Here is a 24837-nt window from a genome sequence, read left to right as displayed (position 1 = left end):
TAACTACATACAGTGTGGGGAAACTTTGTCAGCAATGGTTGAAGTCATCCACGCTGGATGCAGTTAAGTCACATCTCATGTTACTGTCTAATAATACTGATTTACAAGATTTTTTGTCAGGTCCCAGAGTACCACGGAAGAAAAGGTTCTTATACGAGGTTTATAATGAGATTTGGAAGCTTTCACAACAAGAGGCTGCAGCCCGGTTGAGGCAGATTGATCAAGAAAATCTGATGCAGACTTTGGCCCTCATTCTGACCCTGGCGGTCGGTGATAAAGCGGCGGCCAAGCCGCCAACAGGCCGGCGGTCTAAAATATGCAATTCTGACCCTGGCGGGAACCGCCAACACAGCCCGCCAACTTAACACTCCGACCGCCACAGCGGTACAAACAAACAGCGCGGCGGTTCCCGCCAACAGCCCGGCGGCAGACAATGTACCGCCCACCCTATTACGACCCACCAATCTGCCACCTTTTCCGGGGCGGGAGCACCACCGATAAGAACACGGCGGAAACAGACTACGAACGGGAAAACGCTCACTTCTGGAAGAGGGGGTGACAGACACAGTGGGAGAGGACACAGGGGACGTGTAAATGGCAGTGGGGGTGGTGACTGCACGTGTGCGGACTGGAGTGGAGGGTGTGCTGGTGATGGAAACACTGGCTGATGGTGAGGTGAATGGAGGTGTGAGTGTAGACGTCACAGGGAGGGAGGAGGGAGACGAGGAGGTGGGGGTCACAGAGGTGGTAGTGACTGTTGGCATGTCTGCATCGGAATGTTGCGTGTGTGAATGTCTGCGTGATCTGTGGTGCTTATGTTTGGATGAGCTTCTCTTGGGTGTTGAGGTGTGTGCAGGCTGGTCTGATGGTGTGGGTGGGACAGGCAGAGGAACAGGAGACTGGGAGGAGGGAGTTAGTAGAGGCAGGCAGGAGACAGGGACAATGGCTGCCGTCAGTGCTGAGGCCAGAGCCTGGAACGATCGCTGATGGGCAGCCTGACCCGAATGAATGCCCTCCAGGTACGCATTGCTGCGATGAACCTCCCTCTCCACCCCCTGGATGGCATTCTTAAAGGGTAGTCTGCCCAACAATGAGCGTCCTCACGAGGTCAATGAGCTCCGCACTGAGGGCAGCGGGGGTAACAGGGGCAGGGCCTGAGGTGCCTGGGGCGAAGGAGATGCCCGGCTTCCTGGCAGAGCGGGCACGGGGCGAACGCTGAGGGGCTGCTGGGAGGGCGGAGATGGTGCGCTGGGTGGCGGCTGTACCTGTAATGGCGGGGGGCACGGATGGTGCCACCCCCGCAAGGGAGCCCCCTTCCGAGGACGTGTCCGTGTCGCTGCAGGGTCCAGTCGTCCCCGTCGTGGAGCTCCCCTCGCCCTCCGTCTCACTGGTCCAGTCTGACTCTGTGGCATGGCCCTCCTGGGCCATGTGAGATGCAGCTCCCTCCTGCCCCGATGCCACTTCTCCTCCGCCTGATGATGCTGATGCACACAAGCACAGAAAGACAAACAAAAAGGGGGGGGGAGAGAGAAATAAAGGGATATTGAGTACATGGATCTCCGGTACAGTTAGCGGACATGACAGACACAGATGCCCCCTGCACTAAGTTGCGCACTTGGGGTCCGCTACGCATTCCGTGGAACATGCCCTACACGCCTAGAGTTGACAACTGCACCCATGGATGACACGGCCCAGGGATGGCTGTACTGACAAACTACTGAGGGTGGTGGCTGGGGACACAGGGGCTTACGGGGGTGCCCAGCCTACAGATATCGCCCTGGCCTAGGGGGACCCCCAGCCCTCCTCCCCCACCCAGACACCTCCACTGCGCGACAACAGAGTAGATAATGCTTGTACTCACCCCCTTGTGTCTGCTGTGCTGCCCTCACGCGCCCATCCAATTCAGGGTAGGCCACCGCCAGGATCCGGAACATCAGGGGGCTCAGTTGACGGCAGGCACCCCGCCTACGTTGGGAGGCCATCCCCAGCAGAGACTCGGCGGTCTTCTTGGTCCTGCGGCGGATGTCCTCCCACCTCTTGCGGCAGTGGGTGCCCCGTCGATGGTGGACCCCCAGGGTCTGGACTTCCTTGGCGATGGCACGCCAGATCCCGATCTTCTCATGGGCGCGGACCTATGTGACACGTACAGGGAGGGAGAAATACCACGTTCAAGTTTCTCAGCATTTTCCTTTCCAGTGGCCCAACGCCCCCCATCCCCGCCAGGCCCCGCGCCATGCCCCCCGCCATGCCCAACATGCCCCCCATCCCCGCCAGGCCCCCCGCCATGCCCCCCGCCAGGCCCAACATGCCCCCCATCCCCGCCAGGCCCCCCGCCAGGCCCAACATGCCCCCCATCCCCGCCAGGCCCCCCGCCATGCCCCCCGCCAGGCCCAACATGCCCCCCATCCCCACCAGGCCCCCCGCCATGCCCCCCGCCAGGCCCAACATGCCCCCCATCCCCGCCAGGCCCCCCGCCATGCCCCCCGCCAGGCCCAACATGCCCCCCATCCCCGCCATGCCCCCCGCCAGGGCCAACATGCCCCCCATCCCCGCCATGCCCCCCGCCAGGCCCAACATGCCCCCCATCCCCACCAGGCCCCCCGCCAGGCCCAACATGCCCCCCATCCCCGCCAGGCCCCCCGCCATGCCCCCCGCCAGGCCCAACATGCCCCCCATCCCCGCCAGGCCCCGCGCCAGGCCCAACATGCCCCCCATCCCCGCCAGGCCCCCCGCCATGCCCCCGCCAGGCCCAACATGCCCCCCATCCCCGCCAGGCCCCCCGCCAGGCCCAACATGCCCCCCATCCCCGCCAGGCCCCCCGCCATGCCCCCCGCCAGGCCCAACATGCCCCCCATCCCCGCCAGGCCCCCCGCCATGCCCCCCGCCAGGCCCAACATGCCCCCCATCCCCGCCAGGCCCCCCGCCATGCCCCCCGCCAGGCCCAACATGCCCCCCATCCCCGCCATGCCCCCGCCAGGCCCAACATGCCCCCCATCCCCGCCATGCCCCCCGCCAGGCCCAACATGCCCCCCATCCCCGCCAGGCCCCCCGCCATGCCCCCCGCCAGGCCCAACATGCCCCCCATCCCCGCCAGGCCCCCCGCCATGCCCCCCGCCAGGCCCAACATGCCCCCCATCCCCGCCAGGCCCCCCGCCATGCCCCCCGCCAGGCCCAACATGCCCCCCATCCCCGCCAGGCCCCCCGCCATGCCCCCCGCCAGGCCCAACATGCCCCCCATCCCCGCCATGCCCCCCGCCAGGCCCAACATGCCCCCCATCCCCGCCATGCCCCCCGCCAGGCCCAACATGCCCCCCATCCCTGCCAGGCCCCCCGCCATGCCCCCCGCCAGGCCCAACATGCCCCCCATCCCCGCCAGGCCCCCCGCCATGCCCCCCGCCAGGCCCAACATGCCCCCCATCCCCGTCATGCCCCCGCCAGGCCCAACATGTCCCCCATCCCCGCCAGGCCCCCTGCCATGCCCCCCGCCAGGCCCCCAAGCCAGCCAGTGGCCCCAAATCCATATTGAATTAAACTCACTTGTTGGTCTGGAGGACCGTAGAGTAGGGCATACTGGGGGAGGACCCCATCCACAAGTTTCTCCAACTCCTCTCCAGTGAAGGCAGGGGCCCTTTCCCCAGGCGCAGCAGCCATTGTCCCTTCCAGACCGAGGTCACAGCAACACTTGCAGTATAGGTCCTCTCCTGTGAAAGTTCAAGTCGCAAGTGGATAAGTAGATAGAAAATGGCGGTGACGTCCGCGGCGGTGCGTACCGCGGCGGTGCGTCCCGCCACCGCCGGCGCCCTTCGCCATTGGCTCCTGAAACCCATAGGCTTCAATGTTAACCAATGCGGCTTTGCGCCGCGGTCTTCGCCCGCCGCCCGCCGCGGTGTGCCACGCCAGCGCATTGACCTCACATCCCATTGTCACACTTCACAGGTCAGGCAGCCGCCATTTCCAGGGCCCACATGGCTCAATTTCAACTGCGTCACACAGGCCTAGGCCTTGCATAGCCACTCAGACACGCCATTCACTGCATAGAGAATCGTTTACTGTGCTAGCTGTGAGTACGTACCTGTGGGTTGCTTGACTGTGTGCTCCATGTTGTCCTTCCTAGGCACCGTCCGCTGGGTTTGGCGAGGAGACGGATGAATCCTCCCGTGTACCGACCGCTGGTGGACCTGTCGACAATGGAAGAACGCCACATTATCCTGACCTACCGTCTTAACCGTGCCACTATACATGAACTGTGTGCCCAGCTGGAGCCCGACCTGATGTCCCCCATCCGCCAACCCACAGGGATTCACCCTCTGGTGCAGGTCATGTCAGTACTCCATTTCTTGGCAAGTGGGTCATTTCAGACAACAGTGGGAATTGCTTCTGGGATGTCTCAGCCCATGTTTTCGAAGGTGTTATCCAGAGTGTTGTCTGCCCTGATGAAATCCGTGAGGAGCTACATCATTTTCCCTGAGGTGGGCGAATTGGCTACAGTAAAGGGTGATTTCTACGCCCTTGGACATATTCCCAACATCATTGGTGCCATTGATGGGACCCATGTGGCTTTGGTTCCCCCAAGAGACAGGGAGCAGGTGTACAGGAACAGAAAAAATTACCATTCAATGAACATCCAGGTGGTGTGTTTGGCTGACCAGTACATCTCGCATGTAAATGCCAAATTCCCAGGGTCAGTGCATGACGCCTACATCCTCAGGAATAGCAGTGTCCCTTACGTGATGGAACAGCTACAGAGACACCGTGTATGGCTAGTGGGGGACTCTGGGTACCCCAACCTGTCGTGGCTACTGACCGCAGTAAGGAATCCCCGGACCAGGGCAGAGGAACGGTACAATGAGGCCCATGGGCGTACTAGGAGGGTGATCGAACGCACCTTTGGCCTCCTAAAGGCCAGGTTTCGCTGCCTGCATATGACAGGTGGATCCCTAATGTACTCACCTAAGAAGGTGTGTCACATCATCGTGGCCTGCTGCATGCTTCACAACCTGGCTTTGCGCCGCCAGGTGCCTTTCCTGCAGGAGGATGGTCGAGACGGTGGTGTTGTGGCAGCGGTGGAACCTGAGGAGAGTGACGAGGAGGAAGACGACGGGGCTGAAACAGACAACAGGGACAGAATCATTGAACAGTACTTCCAATAGGACACAGGTAACATTTCAAAGATAATTTAGTAAATGTTAACTACTCTCCAGCATCTCTGCTGCCTGTCTATTTCCCCCAGTGTATGATGACTGAGTTTTGGCTTTTCCCTCCCTATTTCAGATCTGGGGTCCCCACTACGAGTCCTGTGCTTCGTTTCCCCATGGACTACAGCTTTGTGGCAGCTGTTTGTTGACTTCACCATGTACAAGGACATATTTGCACTGTCATGTCAATTACAATCTATTGAAATCACAGCCAGACTCCAGATATTTTGGTGCAAAATAGGTGTTTATTGAAGTGCTCAAAATGGGATGGGTGGTTTCAAGTGGGTGGGGGCTATGGTGAAGGAATGTCCATGGCAGAGTCCAGAGTAACAGTCACACAGGTGCATTGTCCAGAGGCCTGTGGAGAGATGGAGCATGGGCAGTTCAAGGATGGACAGGGTGACAATGTGGGACAGTGGGATGACATCAGGTGGTATCCGTTGCTGGCGGGGGTCTTGACATCCTACTCTGTCTTCTTGCGAGATCTCAGGGCCCTCTTGCGGGGTGGTTCTTCTCCTGCAGGAGGTGGGGGTCTGGTGGGCTGCTGCTGTGCGGGGGCCTCCTGTCCACCAGCGCCGGCGGAGGTGGTTGGCTGTTCTTGGTCCAGGCTAGTGGCAGGGGCCCTTGGGTGTTGTTCAGTGTCCGCCCTGTTGTTGACGAGGTCCTGCAGCAGCCCTACCATGGTAACCAGGGTGGTGTTGATGGCTCTGATGTCCTCCCTGTACCCCCGATAGTGTTCCTCCTGCAGCACCTGGATCTCCTGGAACCGGGCCAGTACCGTCGCCATCGTCTCCTGGGAGCGGTTGTATGCTCCCATGATGGTGGTGAGGACCTCGTGGAGAGTGGGTTCCCTGGGCCTCTCCTCCCCCCCCTGTCGCACAGCTGCCCTCCGAGTTCCCCTGTTTCCCTGGGCCTCTGCCCCCTGGCCGGTGTGCCCACTACCACTGCCCCCAGGTCCCTGTTGTTGTTGGGGTGGTGGGTTATCCTGGGTGCCCTGTAGTGGTAGACACACCGCAGATTGACACGCCCTGGAGACAGAGGCATGGGCCCGCTGGGTGGGAGCTGTGCTGGTGTTCCCAGAGGGGTTTGGGTCTGTAGTGGCCTGGGCCTGTGTGAGGGGAACCGACTGTCCAGAGGTCCCCGATGGTCCGGGCTGGTCATCGGTGTCCAGGTCGACAGAGCTGCTGTCATCGCTGACGGCCTCTTGGGTGGGGGGTGTGGAGAATTCTGGCCCCTCCGCCGCGGTGTGTTGACGGTCGGGTCCTGCAGGGGTATAGAGGTATGGTTATAGTTTCAATGTGTGGCATATGGGTGTATCTGTGGGTTCTCGTGTCCCCAAGTGCTGGCATTCGTGTGTGGGGGCTTTGGTGAGGGTGGCTTGTGGGGGGGATGTGTATATGCATTGGGCATGCTTTGGTGATGGGTGTCCATGCTTAGTGGACGCATGCTGGCCTAGGTTTTGGGATGTGTGGGTTGTGATGGTGAGACATTGGCGGGGAATAGGTGTGCTGGGGGTGGGGGTGAGGATGGTGGTGGGGGTGAGGATGGTGGTGGGGGTGAGGGTGGGGGTGACGATGGGGGTGGGGGTGAGGGTGGGGTTCGAGGATGGGGGTGAGGTTTGGGGTCTGATTTGGCATACAGGTGGGGGGGAAGCAGTATTGAAGCTTCAACTTACCAGTATCCATTCCTCCGCCGACTCCTGCGAGGCCGTCAGGATGCAGGATGTTCAAGACTTCCTCCTCCCATGATGTGAATTGTGGGGGTTGAGGTGGGGGTCCTCCGCCAGTCTTCTGCACGGCGATGTTGTGCCTGGATACCATGGAACGCACCTTCCCCCGTAGGTCGTTCCATCGCTTCCTGATGTCTTCCCGATTTCTGGGGTGCTGTCCCACTGCGTTGACCCTGTCGACAATCCTCTGCCATCCCCGCTAGGCCCCCCGCCATGCCCCCCGCCAGGCCCAACATGCCCCCCATCCCCGCCAGGCCCCCCGCCATGCCCCCCGCCAGGCCCAACATGCCCCCCATCCCCGCCAGGCCCCCCGCCATGCCCCCCGCCAGGCCCAACATGCCCCCCATCCCCGCCATGCCCCCCGCCAGGCCCAACATGCCCCCCATCCCCGCCATGCCCCCCGCCAGGCCCAACATGCCCCCCATCCCCGCCAGGCCCCCTGCCATGCCCCCCGCCAGGCCCAACATGCCCCCCATCCCCGCCAGGCCCCCCGCCATGCCCCCCGCCAGGCCCAACATGCCCCCCATCCCCGCCAGGCCCCCCGCCATGCCCCCCGCCAGGCCCAACATGCCCCCCATCCCCGCCAGGCCCCCCGCCATGCCCCCCGCCAGGCCCAACATGCCCCCCATCCCCGCCATGCCCCCCGCCAGGCCCAACATGCCCCCCATCCCCGCCATGCCCCCCGCCAGGCCCAACATGCCCCCCCATCCCCGCCAGGCCCCCCGCCATGCCCCCCGCCAGGCCCAACATGCCCCCCATCCCCGCCAGGCCCCCCACCATGCCCCCCGCCAGGCCCAACATGCCCCCCATCCCCGCCATGCCCCCGCCAGGCCCAACATGTCCCCCATCCCCGCCAGGCCCCCCGCCAGGCCCAACATGCCCCCCATCGCCACCAGGCCCCCTGCCATGCCCCCCGCCAGGCCCCCAAGCCAGCCAGTGGCCCCAAATCCATATTGAATTAAACTCACTTGTTGGTCTGGAGGACCGAAGAGTAGGGCATACTGGGGGAGGACCCCATCCACAAGTTTCTCCAACTCCTCTCCAGTGAAGGCAGGGGCCCTTTCCCCAGGCGCAGCAGCCATTGTCCCTTCCAGACTGAGGTCACAGCAACACTTGCAGTATAGGTCCTCTCCTGTGAAAGTTCAAGTCGCAAGTGGATAAGTAGATAGAAAATGGCGGTGACGTCCGCGGCGGTGCGTACCGCGGCGGTGCGTCCCGCCACCGCCGGCGCCCTTCGCCATTGGCTCCTGAAACCCATAGGCTTCAATGTTAACCAATGCGGCTTTGCGCCGCGGTCTTCGCCCGCCGCCCGCCGCGGTGTGCCACGCCAGCGCATTGACCTCACATCCCATTGTCACACTTCACAGGTCAGGCAGCCGCCATTTCCAGGGCCCACATGGCTCAATTTCAACTGCGTCACACAGGCCTAGGCCTTGCATAGCCACTCAGACACGCCATTCACTGCATAGAGAATCGTTTACTGTGCTAGCTGTGAGTACGTACCTGTGGGTTGCTTGACTGTGTGCTCCATGTTGTCCTTCCTAGGCACCGTCCGCTGGGTTTGGCGAGGAGACGGATGAATCCTCCCGTGTACCGACCGCTGGTGGACCTGTCGACAATGGAAGAACGCCACATTATCCTGACCTACCGTCTTAACCGTGCCACTATACATGAACTGTGTGCCCAGCTGGAGCCCGACCTGATGTCCCCCATCCGCCAACCCACAGGGATTCCCCCTCTGGTGCAGGTCATGTCAGTACTCCATTTCTTGGCAAGTGGGTCATTTCAGACAACAGTGGGAATTGCTTCTGGGATGTCTCAGCCCATGTTTTCGAAGGTGTTATCCAGAGTGTTGTCTGCCCTGATGAAATCCGTGAGGAGCTACATCATTTTCCCTGAGGTGGGCGAATTGGCTACAGTGAAGGGTGATTTCTACGCCCTTGGACATATTCCCAACGTCATTGGTGCCATTGATGGGACCCATGTGGCTTTGGTTCCCCCAAGAGACAGGGAGCAGGTGTACAGGAACAGAAAAAATTACCATTCAATGAACATCCAGGTGGTGTGTTTGGCTGACCAGTACATCTCGCATGTAAATGCCAAATTCCCAGGGTCAGTGCATGACGCCTACATCCTCAGGAATAGCAGCGTCCCTTACGTGATGGAACAGCTACAGAGACACCGTGTATGGCTAGTGGGGGACTCTGGGTACCCCAACCTGTCGTGGCTACTGACCGCAGTAAGGAATCCCCGGACCAGGGCAGAGGAACGGTACAATGAGGCCCATGGGCGTACTAGGAGGGTGATCGAACGCACCTTTGGCCTCCTAAAGGCCAGGTTTCGCTGCCTGCATATGACAGGTGGATCCCTAATGTACTCACCTAAGAAGGTGTGTCACATCATCGTGGCCTGCTGCATGCTTCACAACCTGGCTTTGCGCCGCCAGGTGCCTTTCCTGCAGGAGGATGGTCGAGACGGTGGTGTTGTGGCAGCGGTGGAACCTGAGGAGAGTGACGAGGAGGAAGACGACGGGGCTGAAACAGACAACAGGGACAGAATCATTGAACAGTACTTCCAATAGGACACAGGTAACATTTCAAAGATAATTTAGTAAATGTTAACTACTCTCCAGCATCTCTGCTGCCTGTCTATTTCCCCCAGTGTATGATGACTGAGTTTTGGCTTTTCCCTCCCTATTTCAGATCTGGGGTCCCCACTACGAGTCCTGTGCTTCGTTTCCCCATGGACTACAGCTTTGTGGCAGCTGTTTGTTGACTTCACCATGTACAAGGACATATTTGCACTGTCATGTCAATTACAATCTATTGAAATCACAGCCAGACTCCAGATATTTTGGTGCAAAATAGGTGTTTATTGAAGTGCTCAAAATGGGATGGGTGGTTTCAAGTGGGTGGGGGCTATGGTGAAGGAATGTCCATGGCAGAGTCCAGAGTAACAGTCACACAGGTGCATTGTCCAGAGGCCTGTGGAGAGATGGAGCATGGGCAGTTCAAGGATGGACAGGGTGACAATGTGGGACAGTGGGATGACATCAGGTGGTATCCGTTGCTGGCGGGGGTCTTGACATCCTACTCTGTCTTCTTGCGAGATCTCAGGGCCCTCTTGCGGGGTGGTTCTTCTCCTGCAGGAGGTGGGGGTCTGGTGGGCTGCTGCTGTGCGGGGGCCTCCTGTCCACTAGCGCCGGCGGAGGTGGTTGGCTGTTCTTGGTCCAGGCTAGTGGCAGGGGCCCTTGGGTGTTGTTCAGTGTCCGCCCTGTTGTTGACGAGGTCCTGCAGCAGCCCTACCATGGTAACCAGGGTGGTGTTGATGGCTCTGATGTCCTCCCTGTACCCCCGATAGCGTTCCTCCTGCAGCACCTGGATCTCCTGGAACCGGGCCAGTACCGTCGCCATCGTCTCCTGGGAGCGGTTGTATGCTCCCATGATGGTGGTGAGGACCTCGTGGAGAGTGGGTTCCCTGGGCCTCTCCTCCCCCCCCTGTCGCACAGCTGCCCTCCGAGTTCCCCTGTTTCCCTGGGCCTCTGCCCCCTGGCCGGTGTGCCCACTACCACTGCCCCCAGGTCCCTGTTGTTGTTGGGGTGGTGGGTTATCCTGGGTGCCCTGTAGTGGTAGACACACCGCAGATTGACACGCCCTGGAGACAGAGGCATGGGCCCGCTGGGTGGGAGCTGTGCTGGTGTTCCCAGAGGGGTTTGGGTCTGTAGTGGCCTGGGCCTGTGTGAGGGGAACCGACTGTCCAGAGGTCCCCGATGGTCCGGGCTGGTCATCGGTGTCCAGGTCGACAGAGCTGCTGTCATCGCTGACGGCCTCTTGGGTGGGGGGTGTGGAGAATTCTGGCCCCTCCGCCGCGGTGTGTTGACGGTCGGGTCCTGCAGGGGTATAGAGGTATGGTTATAGTTTCAATGTGTGGCATATGGGTGTATCTGTGGGTTCTCGTGTCCCCAAGTGCTGGCATTCGTGTGTGGGGGCTTTGGTGAGGGTGGCTTGTGGGGGGGATGTGTATATGCATTGGGCATGCTTTGGTGATGGGTGTCCATGCTTAGTGGACGCATGCTGGCCTAGGTTTTGGGATGTGTGGGTTGTGATGGTGAGACATTGGCGGGGAATAGGTGTGCTGGGGGTGGGGGTGAGGATGGTGGTGGGGGTGAGGATGGTGGTGGGGGTGAGGGTGGGGGTGACGATGGGGGTGGGGGTGAGGGTGGGGTTCGAGGATGGGGGTGAGGTTTGGGGTCTGATTTGGCATGCAGGTGGGGGGGAAGCAGTATTGAAGCTTCAACTTACCAGTATCCATTCCTCCGCCGACTCCTGCGAGGCCGTCAGGATGCAGGATGTTCAAGACTTCCTCCTCCCATGATGTGAATTGTGGGGGTTGAGGTGGGGGTCCTCCGCCAGTCTTCTGCACGGCGATGTTGTGCCTGGATACCATGGAACGCACCTTCCCCCGTAGGTCGTTCCATCGCTTCCTGATGTCTTCCCGATTTCTGGGGTGCTGTCCCACTGCGTTGACCCTGTCGACAATCCTCTGCCATAGCTCCGTCCTCCGGGCAATGCTGGTGTATTGTATCTGTGTGCCGAACAGCTGGGGCTCTACCCGAACGATTTCCTCCACCATGACCCTGAGTTCTTCGTCTGTGAAGCGGGGTTGTCTTTGGGGTGCCATGGGGTGGTGTGTATGATGTGTGGGGTGGAGTATGTGTATTTAAGTGAGTTGAGTGTGGTGGTGTGTGTTGTTTTGTGTGTGGATAGTGTGTGGGTGATGGTGTTGAGTGGCTGTGGCTGTTATTTTTTGGATGCTGGTGTCTCGCTCTTGCCTTCTTGACGAATTTTTTGGCGTAGGGGTTTGTGGGTGATGTGGGTGTGTGTTTTATATTGTATTGTGTGTGTGGGAGTGGTGTGTGTATGTGTATCAGGTGTGTGGGATTCAAATCGTCCAATGTGGCTGAGTTTTGTTCGTTTGTGTGTATTCTGACCGCGGCGGTGTGTCCCGCCAATGGAATACCGCGTTTGAATGACCGCCGCGTGGATTCGTGGGTCGTAATGGGATGGGCGTATTTCTGTTGGCGTGACGGTGGAGGTTTGGTCACCTCCACCTTTCCGCCGACCGCTGGTCTGGCGGTCTGTTGTGGCGGTCGGATTTTCGGAGGTTTGCCTTCTGCGGGTCAGAATGACCGTGGTGGGTTTCCGCGACCGCGGCAGGATTATGGAGGATTTCTGACCGGCGGTAGGCGCCTTTTACCGCCGAGGTCAGAATGACCCCCTTTGTCTGTTGTTGATAATGGCATGCATACCCTTTCCGAACGTGTTTACACGATTGACAGCATTGTTTCCTCTGCCATTGACATTATTAAATCGGACATGTCTTCTTTATATCATGGGCAGAGTCAGACGCGGTCCATCATGCAGCTGGGTTGGACTCTTCAGACCTTGAAGGCGGGTCGCGTTCCATGGCAGCACGTTCATGCCAGGGAGATCTTTATCTCTTTTAATTTGACTTGTCAACAACAACTGATGGCTAAAAAGGAAGCGACATGTGTTATGTTAAATATTGAAAAATTCGAGAAACTGCCTTTCACGGTAGCTGAGATTCCGTCAGCTGAATGGTTGATCCATGGGGTTATTAATTTGCCTATCTCTACTTTGCAATTTACTTCGTGTTTGAAGCACATTCCGGTGGGTAGATATGAACTATTGGGAGACAGTTACATACACGAGGTGTGGGACCTTCCTTTTCAGTACAGATGTGTTAATGGTTTGAAGGAGGTTTTTCTTAGCGGCAGCGAATGCGAAGCTTCTGTCAGCCATTCAATGGTTTGTAAACAGCTGTCCTTGCACGGGGCGTGTAACGCTTCGATTGCTAACTTAGCTTGTTATCTGAAGGGAGTTCCAGTCCCGGTTATTAAAAACACTTTCCAGGTGCTTTCTAACGGCAGTTACATTGTTCTTAACAGCGAACGCTGCTGTGGCATGCGTGCTGGAATAGTTTACATCGTCGTTGTCAACAAGGCCGTTACGTGCTGCGGGAATGTGTTGTTTCCCCCCACTCAATTTAGGGAGGTAGCAGACATCTGGCCTCATATTGCTACTTTCAAGGTTGATTTCGACAAGTTGAGTCGGCTAAAAGCTTTATTGTTTCAAAAGCATGTGGCCCTTACATCTGCTAGCGAGACCTACGCACTTCAGGTGGCAAGGTCATCGGCGGAGATACAGTCCCTTTTGAATACTAACTTTCCAAATCACTTCGGTGAACTTGTGGGACGTATATTTAATGCATCCAGCACCGCTGGTATTGCACATTTTTTCAAAGTCGTTGGTGTTGGTTTTGCTCATACCTTCTCTTCCATATTCGGTTTGACGCCTTCGGCTATACATTCTATTTTCGGAAGCATTTTTGGGGGTTTCCCGATTACTTTGGCTTTATTGGCTGGAGTCTTGCTGTTGTTGCTATTTTTTCGCAATGGCTGTCCCGTCATGACGAGATCCTGTACTGCTGCTCCCATCAGCGCAGCTGTGTCGTGAACGCATAATGCAGCATTTTGGAGCGACACTCCTGGGACATTTGGAGTGCGACTGGTCTCTGTCATTCAGACCGGTTTTGGATTGTGTGCAACCCGTGTTTCGATGCCTTTGGTGCTCGTTTGAACATGCACTGGCTCTCTGTCTCTCATTGCAGCGCCCTCCAATGGTCGATACTGATCTGTTGATGTTCCCGATTGGGGCTCATTCCCAGACTTGTGCACTACGGATGCGCTTGCTTCGTGAGGCAGTTTATGAGATTCCCTTCCTGGAGGAAGATGGTATTGTCTCTTTCATAGGCCCTGCACGGGGTGCCGCCCTGACTGGTTTTGGGGCTTTGGATCACACCTGCTCCATGATAATTTGTGGCGTGGATCTTCCGATATTGACATATATCGAAGTGGAGGAACTCCTGCGTTCTATTGCTTCTATCTGACGATTGGATTTTTACAAAATTGACACTATATTGAATTTGGTTTTATGACCACATGTTACCTAAATTTATGACTTTGTTGTCTTCTCACCTTGTCGAAATACTTGTTTTAGGTATTGTTTATCTTTAGGGCATCCTTTTATATTATTGGAACCACTTGCTACCGACAAGGGGAGGGTGTAGTGTGGTTAGTTTTACGTATTCATTGCACTTTAGCTTCAGGCTTTAGGCCTTTGTGCATTTTGCCCTGAATATATTTTATTCATTTGCTGATAGCTTAGAGCCTCTATGCACTTTGCTCTACATGCTTTTTATTAGGCTTTGTACTGTTATTTTTCAAATAGCCAGTTCTACGGTGTTGTTTTTTATTCATATCACACTGTTTTGCCTACTTCAGCACTGGAGTTCTCCATAACATATTTACTCTGTGCTTCAGTCAAGGATACAGTCTGGTACATTGCCGATAGACGTGGTAAGAGTTTAGACTTGGCATTCCTGCGTAGGGACATTTTGTGATCACGATGACATGTTAGTTATAAAATCACTTCCTTGTCCCAATACACGCAAGAGGGAGATTCCGACCAGGGAACCACAACTTGACGCTGACTGCCTCGTTGCAGATGCTGAACCGAGATCACAGGTCTTTGCTCAGGTATGAGGGCTGATATCTCCACAGTGATTCTAATAGGCAAGCTAGAAGCTTAACATGCTGTGCTCTAGATAGAACAAGCAGAGGGAGAGTAGAAACTGTTTGACGATATTATAGCATTGTTTTTATGTTTTACTCTCCTGGTAACTATTACAATCCTACTGTGTTGTATCGTTCTGGTTATTGCGGCTCACGCCTTAATATCTAAAATACAGTTGTTTTATTAAAACATTACATAAAACTTATACTGTCTTTGTCATTTGTATATGAGATCATATTGGAAATAAGAGAGTTGGTTTGGATCTGAGTAACCACGACTTCCCTGAGAAGTTCCAAAGATGTCATGCGCTCGGCTGCCAAATAAATTCCTTCCACATGGGAGAAATGAGGCACTGCTAGTTAGCCGGAGCAAAAACCGGATTTAGGGTGACAGAGTTCTTTACACGTGGGTCAGACTCAGTCCCCCACACCGTTATAGATCCTGCTGCCTAGAAATCCAGTAGTCTCATTTAGAAGAATGAGAGCCCACGCGACAGAGGTGTGTGTATTCATCTGCACAAATCCATGTTAAAGGTGATCATATAATGGACACCACACTGAGGTATAAGGACAACCTATTTTGCAAAATCTACACTGGTGGGGGTGTACTCATCACATTACCTTTAAAAACCCGAAGTACCACTACAGCTGTTTCATTGAAAGATACTAATAAACATTGAAGTCAAAAGAAGACAAACATATTCTTAAACAAAGCTACACATTTACCATGTTATGCATACCAACTCACCCACAATCAATGGCTGTTGTATTCTGGTAATCACACTGAACTAAAAAGGTTGGGCCAGAGGCAATGGTATGACGTAATCTGTGTGATGAGAAAGCTTGGAAACTCAGAGGATCAAACTAAAAACATCTCAGTCTTTGGTCTAGCACCAAGTCATGCTTGTAGAACTTGAATATACCACCAACAGGTACATCATCAGCAGTGTGACCACTTATCACAAACAGTCCTGAATTATGTGTTAGTGCAAAGCAGTCTAATGTCAAATGGAAGAAGCTATCTAAGTCAATAATGATAATCTTAACGCATCCTAATCCTATTATATGGCTCATTTAATTTAACATCAATCTATGTTGTGTGATGCCATTGGCCTCTATTAAACTATCCATTGAGGCATGTTTTTGTCACACAATTTATGTGTTCAGTTTCAAGTTATACCTGGACAATACACGTAAGCAAAGGGACTTATCTGTGAGCCCTCAACATAGAAAGGCTGTTCTTTGTGAATGTTGTGAGGACCACTTGTGCTAAACTAGTTGAAGGAGGCTGATGTTAATCTTACAGTGATCAAGTACCATTCACCAAATACACCCATTTGGGAGTGTACAAGGGTAGTGAAAGGTGAACACACACATTTGGAAATATGCTTAGCCCCTGAGTCAAAAAACCCTTCTAAAGTTGTGAGATATTCCACGCATGCACACATTGTCAGAATAGCATTAGTTTCACCAGAAATACTTGTAAATCATAAAATGGCTAGCTACATGATTGCCTGTGAATGATGGATACACATGTGCACAAAGGAGGGCAACAATTTGGGGCATATTTGTTGGACTTTTTTGCTTATGCAGGGTCATCCCTAATCTTTTTGCCTCCTGCCTCCTATTTTTTCTGACCTGTTGCTGTTGGCTTTTGAATTCTGAGCACTTTACCACTGCTAACCAGTGCTAAAGTGCAAATGCTCTGTGTGTAAATTGTATGTAATTGGTTTATCCATGATTGGCATATTTGATTTACTAGTAAGTCCCTAGTAAAGTGCACTAGAGGTGCCAGGGCCTGTAAATCAAATGCTACTAGTGGGTCTGCAGCACTGGTTGTGCCACCCACATGAGTAGCTCTGTAATCATGTCTCAGACCTGTCATTGCAGTGTCTGTGTGTGCAGTTTTAACTGTAAATTCGACTTGGCAAGTGTAATCACTTGCCAGGCCTAAACCTTCCCTTTTCTTACATGTGCGACACCCCTAAGGTAGGCCCTAGGGAGCCCCAAAGGCAGGGTGCAGTGTATGGTTAACATGGGACATATAGTAATGTGTTTTATATGTTCTGACAGTAAAATATTTCTAAATTTGTTTTTCACTGTTGCAAGGCCTGTCCCTCTCATAGGTTAACATGGGGGCTACCTATAAATCTGATTAAAGTGTAGATTCCCTTTGGAAGGGGATGGACATGTGGAGTTTGGGGTCTCTGAGCTCACAATTTAAAAATACATCTTTTAGTAAAGTTGATTTTAAGATTGTGTGTTTGAAAATGACACTTTTAGAAAGTGAGCATTTTCTTTCTTATACCATTTCTGTGACTCTGCCTGTTTGTGGATTCCCTGTCTGGGTCAGTTTGACAGTTGGGCTGGTTGCACCTCAAACTAGACAGTGACACAAAGAGAGCTGGGGTGTAGTCTGCATTTCCTGATGAGCCATCTGTGCTCTGAGGGAGGGGAGGAGTGGTCACTTACACCTGAAAGGGCTGTGCCTGTCCACGCACAATGCCGTCTCCGACCCCCTGGTGAGTGTCTGGGGCCTGGCCTTTGAAAGGCAGGATTTCACATTCAAAAGAGACTTTACTTTGAAGTAGGCCTACTTCAAAGGAGAAATTGTGTATAAGAAGGGCACCCAAAACCACAGACTTGAGAACACTTCTGGAAACAAGAGCAAACTCTGCCTGGAGAAGAGCTGAAGAGCTAAGGACGAAGAGCTGCCCTGCCTGTGACTGTGCTTTGTGGAGCTATCCTGCAGTTGCTGCTTCTGCCAGAGTAAGAGGGCAAAGACTGGACTTTGTTGTGCCTTCCATCTTGTGAAGAAATCTCCAAGAGCTTGGTTTAGAGCTTGCCTCCTGTTGTTTGAAGTCTCAGGGACAGCAAAGACTACTCTCTGCCAGCACCTGGAGTCTCTGGAGAGACTCCTGCTCTGACAAGTGGTGCCCTATCCAGTCCCTGGGCCCTTGAAAGGAAAGCTGGTGGAAATCCACGAAAATCGACTTCGGACAACTTCGGGCCACCGCCGCTGCTGAATCCAGTGACGCCGCCTGCATACGACTCCGTGATTTTCACTGGAACGCGACGACCTTCGCAGGCCCCACGCCGCTGCAGCCCTGCTGAAGTCCGAAACTCCGTGGAAGCGGCCGCACCACGTTGTGACCGACGCCGCTCGAATTGCGCAGATTCAACGTTTCGCACAGACTCCGTGATCCCCGACTTCGCGCATCGACTTGTTTTCACTCTTCACCAATGGTGCTGTACTTGGGGGTCTACGCGACTCCGTATCCAGCGCGCTGGTGTCGGCTTGTTGGGAACGACTCCGTCACGATGCTGTGTTAACATCTCATCTAAGCATTTTGGGGGTGATTCTGAGTCTGGCGGGCGGCGGAGGCCGCCCGCCAGACTTCCCCCACCAAAATACCGCTCTGCGGTCGAAAGACCGCTGAGGGTATTTTGGGATTTGCCCTGGGCTGGCGGGCGACCGCCAAAAGGCCGCCCGCCAGCCCAGGGCAAATCATCCTTCCCACGAGGACGCCGGCTCAGAATTGAGCCGGCGGAGTGGGAAGGTGCGACGGGTGCAGTGGCACCCGTCGCGTATTTCAGTGTCTGCATAGCAGACACTGAAATACAAAGTGGGGCCCTCTTACGGGGGCCCCTGCAGTGCCCATGCCATTGGCATGGGCACTGCAGGGGCCCCCAGGGGCCCCGCGGCACCCCCTGCCGCCATCCTGTTCCTGGCGGGAGACCCGCCAGGAACAGGATGGCGGTAGGGGGTGTCAGAATCCCCATGGCGGCAGAGCACGCTCCGCCGCCATGGAGGATTCACAAGGGCAGCGGAAAACCGGCGGGAGACCGCCGGTTTTCCGCATCTGACCGCGGCCGAACCGCCGCGGTCAGAATGCCCTGCGGGGCACCGCCGGCCTGTCGGCGGTACTCCCGCCGACCCTGGCCCCAGCGGTCTCTGACCGCCGGGGTCAGAATGACCCCCTTTGTGTTTATAAGCGCTATTTTTGAGTTTAATCTTTAAAAATTCATAAGTTGACTAGTGTGTGTCGGATGTTTGTCATTTTGGTCTTGTTTTGTTTAGATACATATTTCCTATTTTTCTAAACTGGTGTGGTGTAATTTTGTAGTGTTTTTATTAAGTTACTGTTTGTGTTGGTACAAATACTTTACACCTAGCACTCTAAAGTTAAGCCTAATGCTCTGCAAAGCTACCAAGGGTGTAAGCAGGGGTTAGCTGAGGGTGATTCTCTTTTACCCTGAGGGTCCTTGTTTGAACAGGGGGTAACCTGACTGTCAACCAAAGACCCCAATTCTAACAATATTCATTAACTGTTGTGTCGCAGGTGATACACACAAGGGGACACAAGAGCAATCACAAAACGAAATCAGGTTTGTCAAGCCATGACAAGGCACCTTGTGTGTTCCTGAGTTGCTTAAAGAACATAGATGAACTCAAGTCTGCACAAAACGTAGACTTGTGTTACACAGCAGCAGAGAGGCATGCCAAAGGTGGAGTTTGGTATTTACCATGTATTCATCCATGGACTCGGACCCATCAACAGGTTGCCAAATATTGCTAGACTATAGAAAGGGTCCTAGTTGTACAACTCTTCACAAGAGGTGCATGCAGGTAATACTGCATTCTCACAGCCTTGTTTGCACTGTCTGCATTCAGTAGCACACTTACAAATGGGAACATGCCTCAGAGGTTTCCATATGTGCTGGAAGGCGTATCTTCCTGCACCAAAATTAAACTGCCTGCAAGGCAGGTTCTTTTGCAACATTATGGAAGGGTGATTGCAAGGTAGTTAAAACTGTACCAGCAAGAAAAGGACAGGAATGCTACATATAAGGAGGATTATGGTGCATTACAGCCAATTACCTTTCACACACCACACACTAGCAAGTTGTTGTTTTTTGCTGTGTTGCGTGTATGTATCAAACATATGGCATATTGTTTGCATTACTGTGCAGGCACACATGTACATCTGCAATATGTAACCATACCTTGGCTGCCTAGAGTCAATGCTAGCACCCTTTGTGTCATGTCATAAGAGGGCCTGTGATGAAGCTGGGCAGCAGTTCTTATAACAGCACATGCATGGAGCATGATTTTGGCGTATGATGTTAGACATTTCTGGCCACTTCAGGCAGATCTGCCCTGCAAGGTGACTAGTTGTGTTCCATGGTTTGAAATGTATACATATCTGTGTCTGAGGGTGTCTAAATGTGCTATTACACTGGTATGTCATAGTGCTTAGCTTAGCGTTTGAACTGTGTGTAGTTGCTCCAGTTTCGATTAATATTTTCCATTTGTGGTTTGCAGGAGGACATTGCCCATTTTCCCAGGATGATACATTTTGAGATGCTTCCAGGTCTAGCTGTTATGCCGTGAAGCAGTGAAATTAAACACAGACACCCACTCTCCAACTATAGAATGGCTTCATGACACAGAGAAAGGCAAGTCAGCAATTTGCACTTCCTTGCATAACTCCAGATTACTCAAGACATGCAGAGCCACACAAGCTGCCCTTGCTTACCCTAACACATCTCACTTAACTTTTTCCTTTACCTTGCGCCACTTACATGATGTAAGACATCAGACGTTTACATATCAAGGCTTTGGGTATTATTTTCCATTGGCAATGAGGGATTGGGGTTCACTGGTATGAGTGAAAAACATGGCTGTACACTTTGACTAAATAGAGTTTGGTACACCTACACTGACCTTAATCTGGTTCATCATTACAAAAGTCATTTTAATGATGGTATACTGATCATCTTTCTATTCCAAGATTAGGAGTATGTATGGACTGGAACTTATAATTTCATAACAATGTCAGTTAGATATTGTAATATGTGAGGTACATACAAAACTTGCTCTAATATGAGGTACGATTTTCTCCCTAGCTCACATGTCGTCAGGCATAGCCAAGACAGTATCATTGAGACAGGCACTTATGGCTGTATCAAAAAGGTAGCACATGCGTTCAGGAAAATGGGACAAACATATGACAAGGGAAAGGCAGCTGGTAGTAGGGGTTGATCTAGCAGGATTTGACATGATACCACAGATAGCTGCTCCCTGCCTGAGTTGAGACACAAACTGCTACCTAGTGCTAACTGGACCCTCTTGCACCATAGTGCAAGGGGGACTGCGTGGTTAAGTTGATTATTTTTGGGCAGGAAGTCAAATCTACCTGGGCAAATTTAAATCCTCATTGGCATTTACTTCTTGATATGTGTGCTTAGAAAGAGCACACAACAAGAGGGTTTGAGCATATATCTCCTAATTTGCCCTTCCCTATGGAGGTGTAACAATGTTACAATTTACCTGAACTGCCACTTTGTGTGTGCAAATCAGTTAATGTGTTGATGTGTGGATGCACTCAGACTCAACGCATGTGATGTTTCTCTGATGCAGAGTCACATAAACCTGCTACTTTGGTCTGTGTTGCATTACTTCACGTTTACCATGATACACAGGGCCACTTAAGTTGCCCTTGCATGTCTTAGTCACTGTCATTCAAGGTATTGCATTGTCCTTCTGCATCTGTGTGTGTCACAAATACCATGCAAATCCATGAGGAATATGGGCATGAGTATCTTGCTAGTATTGGTACAACAACCAAAAGTAATGAATTGTAGATAAACAATGAGGTATTCAAAATATGTAATGTTGTTGGCATATTTACTTAGCAGCATTTATATGGATCAGCTGAACAGTGGTTTGGGGTTGCATACCTCACACATCCCACTTATCTGTGGTAAGTATTTGTGTACTTTTTAATAATCTCAGTGTGTGTGCAGCTAACTAGGTTACTACACATTGCTCATTTTATCATTGCAATGGATGCCATTGTTTTTGTGTTTCAATCATTTTATTGGTTAACTGGTAGTACATTGTGAACAGGCATATAAGTGACATTGACAATCACAGTTGCATTCAAGATATAGCATAGAAATGTTAAAGCAAGTCTTTAGTATACAGAGGCCATTTAGCATCAGAAAATGGTGCATTAATCAGAACAAGCATATTACGAGGCATGCATGGCTCTCACGTTTAAGTGTGATATCATAGGAGAATAGACATGGAATAATCTGCATGGCCCGAACGAGGGCCAACTGTAGGGGTTATTAAACCAGAGAAGAGGATTCCGTTATAATAAAATAAAACAACAATAAACAAAAGAAACCCCCCCAACCGCTGACCTTCTGCCACCCCCATCACAGTTTAGTGAGTCAAAACACATAGTTGCTCTGGAGACTATACAGGTAATGGGTGGAATGCACTGATGTGCTGTCTCTGTCACCCAGTGGATCCACCCCACTCACAGGGCCCTATGTACGAACGCATTTTCCCATAGACACAGAATGGGCAAAACTGCTTGCTACATCTGGCCCTCAGTCACTTCCTGTGCCGCAGTTTGAAAATCCGCCAGATTAGCGTCCCAATTGGCAGCTATAAAATACTTGTGCAGTCCCAAAGCATCTTCTCTGTGCAGGGCTATGCTTTCTGCCCATGGTAATTTAAGGAGAGATTGCCTTCATGCCATAAGTGTTAGAGGCTCAGATACTTTCCATCGGGGATTGATAAAATGTTTAACTGTCAATAATCCCAGATCGAGTAAGCAAGAGGTGGCCCATCGCTTTTTGTACCTGTGGTAGCGACCCAAGAAGCATAGCTCCCATTTATGTAGCACTGGGCGTCCTGGGCAGATGGTTTGGCCGTGATACCTTGCCAGTAGTGGTGGAGAGATGGGTACACCCATAGCAATATGAAGCAAATCTGTAGCCGCAAAATGGCAGTGAGGGCACACAACACCTACGCGGTGGAAATAGCGATTGATTTTAGCAGGGGTAAGGTATGCTTTGTGCACAATGAAAAACTGTATAGCGTGAAATCTGCCATTTCGTGGAAAACATGTGGGACTTTCGAGTACAGCAGCCCACTCACTGTAGGTGCAAGGGCGGGCCAAATCGCCCTCCCAGTGGCAGCGCAGGGCCGTAAGTGCTGCTGCAGTATGGATGAGTAATGAGTCAGCAAACCGATGCATAAGGTGTCTGTCCGGACCCATAACATGAAGGTATTGTATCTTTAGATGGATTGAAGTTTCATGAGTTAACTCTCTCCATTTGTGTGTCAGTGACGTGATTAGTTAGGTATATAATAAAAACTGACCGGGTGGCAGATTGGTAGTTTCTCTGTGGCTCGAAGGGGATTAGGCCTCTGTCCTGATACAGATCTCCTAAGGTATGTAGGCTAGCTTCACACCAATTGCCGAGCTCTACCGATGAGGTGAAAGCGAGATTTCTGGGTGTGTCCTATAGTGCTAGTGCTGGTGCATAATGGTTTAGTGCTAGTGCTGGTGCATAAGGGTTTACCGATCATGTAAGATAACAGCGAAATACTACTCTCCGCAACAGGGGATCAGGCAAACTTGCTTGAGTGCATGGGTGAAATGAGTGCAGCATTAGTGCAGGATTATGAGTAGAGTCCAGGCTGGTAATGTTGTGGCAGTGTCAGTCATCTGTAAACTGGATTTGTTTGGCCACCCACTGAAGTTGAGAAGCGGACTAATACAGTTCTAAATTTGGTGCTAGAAGCCCACCTTTGTCTAGGGGCGAGTAGAGTTTTGATAGTGCCACCGTGCAGCACAACTAGTTCCAGATGAAATCTGTGATATGTTTCTCAAAAGCGCAGAAAAAGGTTGTTGGGATATATAGTGGTAGGTTGGTTAAGTAATATAGGAGGCGGGGCAGGACGACTATTTTCAATAGAGCTATCGGCCCGCCACCGACAGTGGTAACGTCCACCAAAAGAATATTTGGGGCCTAATAGAATTAACTGCCCATGTGAGATTGCCATCAAACAAGTCCGCCTTGGAATGGTATATTGTAACACCCAGATACCGAAACACTCTGGGTTGCCACAGTATTTGTATTTTGGCTAAAGTGAGATCTAGGTTGTGTACGTCTGGTGTAAAGGGGAATAGACATGATTTCACCCAGTTAATTGCTAAGCCAGATATGGAAGCATAGCGGCAAAGCATTATAGCAATCTTATCAGGGACATTATGAACGTTTTGAGATACAGTAGCAGATCGTCCACATATAGGGAGATGATATGAAGGCCATCAGCCCAGTCCCTGCCCTGATCCTCAATGGTGACAGCTAGTGGTTCTATTGCCAGAGAAAAGAGCAAAGAAGAGAGTGGGCAAGTTTGTTGGGTACTTCTGTATTTGGGTGCCAGGTCTGAAATGAGGGAGTCAGTCTTGATCCTGATCAATGGCTGGGTATACAGTAATCTAACCAAAAGGAGAAAGCGGGTCACAAAACCATAATGTCTCAGTGCTTCGAACAGGAAGGACCATTCTAGAGAATCAAAGCCCTTTTCAACATACAGTACCAGGCATCCTGCTCGAGTCCAATAGTGCGGAGACTATTTCATGACATGAAAAAAGCGCCTTGGGTTCAAAGAAGTGGTAAGCGCTGGTACAAACCCATGTTGGTCTCAGTGGACCAGTGTCGGAACCACGGATGCTAGGCGAACAATGAAGATCTTAGTGAGGATTTTAGAACCTGGGGTGAGCAAGGCCAAAGGTCTATATGATCCCAACATGATGGAGTCCCTATCCAGTTTAGGGAGGGAAATAAACAGTGCCTCCCTTTGGAAAGAGGATAAGGAAGAAGCCGAAAGAGCCTCCTCATATATGACTTGCAAGTGGGGGGCAATAAGCGTGGTATATGCTTTATAGCATCCAGCAGGAAGGCCATCAGGGCCTGGGGTCCTGCCAGTGGTGAGTGCTCTGATGGCTTCTGGTACTTCAAACAATGTAATGGGTTTGTCGAGTTCCGTCCATTGGTGAGGTGTGATGTGCGGTAATGTACTGTGGAAAAAAGGAATTAAGGTCATCAGGGGCTGTAGTGGATACTGAATGATATAGGAATGTGCAATGTCGTGTGAGTTCATCATCATGTATTTCACACTGGGTATAGAGTAGGATCATGTCAGGTGAGTTCATCATCATGTATTTCATACTAGATATAGAAATAGGATACCAGTGGCAGAGCGTAGAGCCATTGTAGGGTGCCTTAGTTGCTCTTGGCAGATAATGCACTCCAGCAACCAGACTGAGCAGTCGGCAGTGGCATGTGTGTGAGCTGAATGAGTAATTGAGAAAGCGCAAACTTTTCAATAGGGATGCATGTTTGTGACACATATTTTTCAACTTATTAAGTTTGGCTGGATAGGCAAC

The 24837-nt window shown here is 52.6% G+C and overlaps 1 long non-coding RNA gene across 1 annotated transcript in view; it reads left to right on the top strand.

Moving 5' to 3' along the window:
• The window catches only part of LOC138283174 (uncharacterized), a 180402-nt gene extending 160372 nt beyond the window's left edge, over positions 1-20030 (top strand). Inside the window, exon 3 of the long non-coding RNA XR_011201108.1 lies at positions 19905-20030. This is a non-coding gene — a long non-coding RNA (uncharacterized lncRNA). The remainder of the gene's footprint in view (positions 1-19904) is intronic.
• Positions 20031-24837: the final 4807 nt, after the last annotated feature.

This window comes from Pleurodeles waltl, chromosome 3_1, assembly GCF_031143425.1.
Source record: "Pleurodeles waltl isolate 20211129_DDA chromosome 3_1, aPleWal1.hap1.20221129, whole genome shotgun sequence".
In the NCBI taxonomy this organism is placed as follows: Eukaryota; Metazoa; Chordata; class Amphibia; order Caudata; family Salamandridae; genus Pleurodeles; species Pleurodeles waltl.
The sequence above is the reverse complement of the archived record's forward strand: the minus strand, read 5'-3'. Positions and strand labels throughout refer to the sequence as shown.